Source organism: Octopus bimaculoides, chromosome 3 (genome assembly GCF_046866305.1).
Source record: "Octopus bimaculoides isolate indiv1 chromosome 3, ASM4686630v1, whole genome shotgun sequence".
In the NCBI taxonomy this organism is placed as follows: Eukaryota; Metazoa; Mollusca; class Cephalopoda; order Octopoda; family Octopodidae; genus Octopus; species Octopus bimaculoides.
Window position 1 is genome coordinate 52,311,534 of NC_142930.1, and position 7,119 is coordinate 52,318,652.

Genomic DNA, 7,119 nt, shown 5'->3' on the forward strand with positions numbered 1-7,119 from the left:
TGAAAGTGTTTCTCAGTTTCTGTTCTTATCTCTGCATCCAGTAAACTATATAGGTCCACTATAACTTTGAACATATCATGCACTGATTGATAGGCTATCATGTGTATTTGTAAGGTGAAAAACAACAGATCTAGGATGACATTGGAAATTCCCGCATCTAAATTTCTCTCTTGCAGAAAATACAACTTCCTCCAAGGTTAATGCTAAATTTTCATCGTGTTTGATTCTCTTCCTTGGTCTATTTGTCGTTGTTTTATTATCTGTGCTTCCACACATGTTCCTGGCATCCAGTTCCAACTTTTCGTACTTATCTTCATTTTATTTCAGAAAGCTTTCCACTTTATTCAGATCATCTACAACTCCTTGAAAAGCTTTATTTTTACTGTTTAAGCGTTCAAGAATTAAATTCCAGTCATTATATCAGTTTCAAAGCAGTTCATTTTGTCAACCAATGGTTGAGTTTCATATCTTACTTCAGATGCTTATTTTAGATCACCTTCAACATCTCTGAATGCATTTTCAATGCCGTTATATCCGTCAACGAGGGTTTCAGTAGCATATGCTCTTGCTGACCAACGACTTTCTGACATCTCTGAGTCAATGCGAAAAAAAGTGTATATCTTTTGTATGAAGACAAAATAGCTAACAGCTTCAACGCAGCAAGAAGCAACTTGTCTAACAAGGTTCAGCAAATGACGAGCACAAGTAACGAAAATTACAGTCACGTTCTTTTCTTGTAGTCTGGCCTGCAGATCTGATAAATTACTGCCGCTTTCATAGGACTTTTTGCAGTCTTCAAAGTTTAAATCTTATTATTTTTAAGAAATTCTAATTCCGATGTGGCTAGTGTTCCCGCTTATGGGAATCACTTTGCAGGAAAGTTAAAAGCCTTTCTCTCGGCTTCTAGGTACAGTAAAACGCGCAATAACTGTTAGCTGATCATGAGCGCAGTCGGATGTTAAATCTACAAAATTTGACGCGTACTTGGCAGATTTAAGTTCTGCTATAATATTATTCATGCATTTTTCATTCAACAGAATTTTCTTTATAGATGGTAGTGATAAATATGACTGCTTACCACTTCCGGCATTGTTAAATGCTTTCAAACCACAGCCATGTGAACTCAATTCGTTTTATCTCATTCCAGGTATATAAAGCCAGACATGCTTCTGTTACTGTTCTATCTGGGGAAGATAAGCAGAGCTGGAACCAAAGTAAATCAAATGTTAACAGGAAAGAGTTCAAGCGATTAACAGTCAATCGAAGATTACAGATTAAGGATTTCGTTTCCATTAAATTACTTTACTTCAAAATAATGTTTCACTTTCATGGGACCCTGGAAATGAAAATTGTGATAAACACCTAAGAAAAATGACGGATTTGAAAAGGAATCGGGTATTTTATGGATCCCTCTAAACTTCAAACAAACATGTAACGATATTTGAGCTTCCAATTCTACTTTTACTTTCGTTAATAAAAATGACATCAGCAGATGTAACGGTTCAGAACATTTTGTGAGAGAAGAGTGTATTATTTTATATTGCAATGAAGATGTGTTGTTCTTAGTGACATCTTCGAATTATTTTTATGTTTCGGAATTTTCTGGGTTTTTTTTTTTTTTAAATTCACCTATTTACAAACATGAACTTATAATAGCAGACGTCTGCTAAAATAACAACTAATATTCAATAGTAATAGCTGAAAATTGGTGGCCACAGACAAATTGAAAAATAAAGTTGAAGAATAGCACTGGAAACAGTGACGGGTAGTAAATCACTATCATCAGTGGGTTTTTTTTTTTTAGTGCGTAACACGAAAATAAGAATGACAACAAATTGTTAGGCTGACGATGATGAACAATATAGAAAAAAAGAAAAGATTAGATTTAATGGAAAACAAAAATTTGAACAAGTCATATTCCAAAGTTGAAAGAAAAAAAAACTGTTTCTATCTGTAGAGTGATGTTACGCGAAAGAGATAATTTTATTAAAAAGTAAAAAAAAAATTAAAATTTAGAAAGTCATTAATCTCTTTTCTGCAAATATGACCAGTCCACCAAATGACTACCAAATGAACAGAAGTTTAGGGAGAGACAATATATATTGGTTGGTGTTTGTGCATGTGTGAGTGTGAGGGGGGGGGGGGTATCGCAAGCACAAAATCTTGAAATTGATGGACCGTCTAGAGTCAAAAATTCCATCTGTCATTTATCTTTATAGATAGATACATAAAAGTATTGAATTTTTTTTTCAGAAGGCTTTCATTTATGTTATTTTTTCATTGTTATTTTTCTGAATCCGCCCGATCGTTTTATTCCCTAGCTGCTTGGGCAACTGGATTGTATATCTGGTGTCACTAAAGTGGAGAAAATAGAGTATTTTTTAAAGATTTCTTTTAGTAGAATTTTTTAAGTAGTGGATATGGGAAGGCCTTATTCATGCAAGCTTACAGAGTATGGGTTCCACTACACGTGGTAAGAGCGCTCCTGATATTTCGGAGGCCCGAAATATGGGATATGAACAATTTATAAATTGTGTTAAGCTACAATTGCAGTGAAACTAGAAAGATTGACTTCAAATTTTGGCACAAGGCTATCAATTTCGGGGGAAGAGTAAATCGATCACATCAGCCCCAGTATTCAACTGGTACTTATTTTATCGACCCCTAAAGGATGAAAGGCAAAGTTGAGCTTTACCCGCAGTGCTAATGATTCTGCAAGCGCGTCGTTGCCTTAGCCAAATTAGAAATATCAAATGGATTGTTCGCGGTAAATCAATTAAAATATGTTGCATGTATTATGTATGCGTGAGCATGTTATCATAAAGCTCTTTTGATAATTCTTAAGTAGTTTTCATTAGAAAATAAGAAAACATTGCACTCAACTAAACTATGGTGAACATTCAACTAGACACACAATGTATTGGTTATACATTACTGTTTCATATTCAAATACTTTCGAAGATGTTTGTGTGCAGAATAAATTACAGCTTCTGATCAGTTCTTGAATGGTAGAAGAAAACACACATTAAAAAAGAAATTGACAGCATTTGGTTTGCTCTATGAATTTCTTTCGAGATAAATGTTGATACTTTATTTTAAATATGATGGCAAAATGCCAGAAATAAATTATATATGCTTTGTGAGATATCCTTTGTGCTTCCTGCTGAGTGCTAAACAACCCTTCAAATCTGAGAAACAATAATTACATCGATAATCTTCATAGAGTACTCTGCCGTGAAGAAATTATTTCAAATTATATCAATGACTAATTTCATTAAAATTACTAGAAAATGCGTTCAGTCAAGCAATGGTGGCACAATAACTTTTCACACCTCTGTTCACCGGTATGTCGGCTATGCCACGAGCATAATGGTACACTATATACGGATATATTATATTGGTCTTTAGCAAATTTATATTTTCGAAGGTGATGACAGTTTTGGATAACTTAGGAGAGCTACTTCTAAATACAACTTTATCTTTCTTCAAATACATTATATTTAGCTGCTGAGCACCATAGACCAAAAATGCAAAGTTACCCACTTTTGGCTCTTTAAGAAATCCAATGATATCAAAACATTTACTCACCAGATTTAAATACATTAATAGATAACAATTTTTCCATCTTACACCCATTAAAGACACCAACCTTCAATTACTCTTGACTTGCAGCAGTAGTAATTACTAATTAATCTTTCGTTTGAAACCATTTTATTCATTTAAAATAGTACCAACAAGACTTTATAAAGAAGAATATGTCTCAACATGTTGTTATATTGCAGTGCAAGAATCATAGAACACTGTAAAGTAGCGGTTTGTAAGTAAAGTACAGGGGGAAAGTTAGTCGATTACAACAACCCCAGAAGTTGACTGTATTATATTTTATCAACCTCCAAGAAGGAAATTCAAAGCTGACCTCGATGGAATTTGAACTCAGAACCTATGGAACCGGAACAAATATTTCAAGGTATTTTTCTGATTTCTAACCATTCTACTTATCCAAAGTCATATAACAAACTAATAATAAAGACAGATATCTACACTACTTTAACGCGTACAGTGTAAGTATGATGTAGGAAAAGTTTTTTCTATATCAACTCTCCAAAGTAGAGAAGGTAGCTATGTCATTTTGGAATGCTATTGAGCGATTGAAATAAACCAATGACTCTTCACTCTTTCTGCTGAACTTAATAAAAGAAAAAGTTAAAACAAAGTAAAAAAACAAAAAGGGGAATGGACTTGGGTATTACAATTGTCTGAAAAGAGTCGGCGACGTTCTTAAAGACGGCTATTTTACATAGTTCATATGTCTGGACATAACATCATGATCAAATCGTAATAGATAAACCAAACTTGCCCTCAGTCATAAGAACTATGCCTCATTGTGCTGAAATGCCTATTTTTGTATTTAATAAGTTGGATATCATCAATGCACCTTAGTGTAGCACATCGGTTGTAAGTACTGAGATTGATTCTTCAATCTACAAGAGTACCTACGCCGTTCATACAGTTTGAAATTACTTTGTGCGCAATTTAGATCTTCTGAACACCTCAGCAAAATCATTGGTGAATAGTTTGAGTCAAAATAACCAAAAACCCTTAAGAAAAGCATCTATTTTGTATCGATATAAAGAAAAAAATCAGTTGCAATGACATTTTTCAACATCATTCTGCAAATGGTTTGTTAAATGCAGCGAGATGTCAACATAATTCAGACAAATAGAGACCTTCATTGACAGCTCAAAGGCCAGGTAAAAGTGTGACTTGTTGCGTAATGGTAATGTACCTGATCGTGTACCGATTGGCAACTCGGTGCATCTAAAATAAAGGCACAAGACCATGAATATTGTGAAAAGTACTTTGAACACAATTGGATGGTATTTTTATTTTAACTTGCTTCACTCATTAGACTGCAGCCATGCTGGGACACTGCCTTGAGGTTGGGATTTGCTGGGACACCACACTGATAGGTTGGGATTTGAAAATAATTTGCGTAGTGCCTAACCAACAAAGTAGTTGCAGTATATTTCATTGCTGTGCTTACACTCATTCTATAAGAAATCACTGGATTCGAAAGATAAAACCGGAGAAAATGGTTTTTTGATGCTGGAAAACCCAACATCAGAAAGCATCTTACATCCAGCACTTTATACCAAGCTAGTTTTGATGAAACAAATTATTAAAATTTAGGTGGTACTTTCGAATATCTATCTGAATAATTTTCTGCCGCAAGTCAAGACAGATTGAAGGTTGGTTTCTATAACAGGTATTAGATGGGAAAATTATAGCAGAGAGAGTATAGTCGATTGAATTAATATTAGTATATTATGGTTATTTTTTAAAATCAATCTGAGAGGTAAATGTGATGCTCGTGGCATGAAACTAAATATAGCAAAGCATTTAACCCATGCCCTTCTATGCTAGCCCACCATCATCAGACAACTTAATAAGGATAAAAAAATACATAATTTAAAAGATGTTAACATTTGTTGACAGAACTTTAGTCAAATATACAGCTGCTTCTCCTTGATGTATGTGTATATCATACAGTGGGAGCAGACGACTATGTATGTGTCTTATTACAAATATGTACGTTAGCGTGTTATTAGAAATATGTACGTAAGCGTTTGTCGTTCTATTAGTATTAATGTGCACTCATATAGCGATTAACGCGCGAACGAACATATGTGCGTATCTGCCCTCACGTGTACGCATATATGTATGAGTATCTGTACTTGTGAGTGCATGTATTAAATTGTATACTTGTATATATGGACGTATATGCATCTATATACTTGTTGATGTGTATATATAGGAGTGGCTATATAGGCGCAGGAGTAGCTGTGCAGTAAATAGCTCACTTACCAGTCACATGGTACCGGGTTCAGTCCCACTGCTTGGCATCTTGGGCAAGTGTCTTCTACTATAGCCTCGGGTCAACCAAAACCTTGTGAGTGGATTTGGCTGACAGAAACTGAAAGAAGCCCGTCGTGTGTGAGAGTGTGTGTGTGTGAGTGTGTGTGTGTGTGTGTGTGTGTGTGTGTGTGTGTGTGTGTGTGTGTCTACCATCACTTGACAACCGATGCTGGTGTGTTTACATCCCCGTAACTTAGTGGCTCGGCAAAAGTGACCGATAGAATAAGTACTAGGTTTACAAAGAATGAGTCCTGGAGTCTATTTGTTCGATTAAAGGCGGTGCTCCAGCATGGCCAAAATCAAATGACTGAAACAAATATAAGAGTAAAGAGTATATATATATATATATATATATATATATATATATATATATATATATATACATATATATGAGTGGCTGTGTGGTAAGTAGCTTGCTTACCAACCACATGGTTCCGGGTTCAGTCCCACTGCGTGGCACCTTGGGCAAGTGACTTCTACTATAGCCTCGGGCCGACCAAAGCCTTGTGAGTGGATTTGGTAGACGGAAACTGAAAGAAGCCCGTCGTATATATATTTGTATATGTTGTGTATCTGTGTTTGTCCCCCCAACATCGCTTGACAACCGATGCTGGTGTGTTTAGGTCCCCGTAGCTTAGCGGTTCGGCAAAAAGAGACTGATAGAATAAGTACTAGGCTTACAAAGAATAAGTCATGGGGTCGATTTGATTCGACTAAAGGCGGTGCTCCAGCATGGCCGTAGTCAAATGACTGAAACAAGTAAATATATATATATATATATATATATATATATATATATATATATATATATATATATATATAGTTTTAGGGAAAAGAACCAAGTTTCAAGAACTCATCGATGAAAATTCACTATCACAAATAGAAAAATTAATAATTAAAAGCACAATAAATGAGTATAATATAAAACAAAGTAAATATCATAAGATAAAGATAGTAAAATGACTACACGTGTTTCATAACTAATTTTCAAATAGAAAGGAAATTTAAATCGATTAAAATCAATTAAAATGACCGAAAATGAATTCTATTCAAAAATACAGCTAATCTTCAGGTCGTAAATAGAACAATAATTATAATAAATAAATATATATATATCAACCAACAATAAGTACCAAATGAATTTATATAAAATACTTATTTCATAAAGATAGAAAAATTATTAAAAATATCAAAATATCAAAA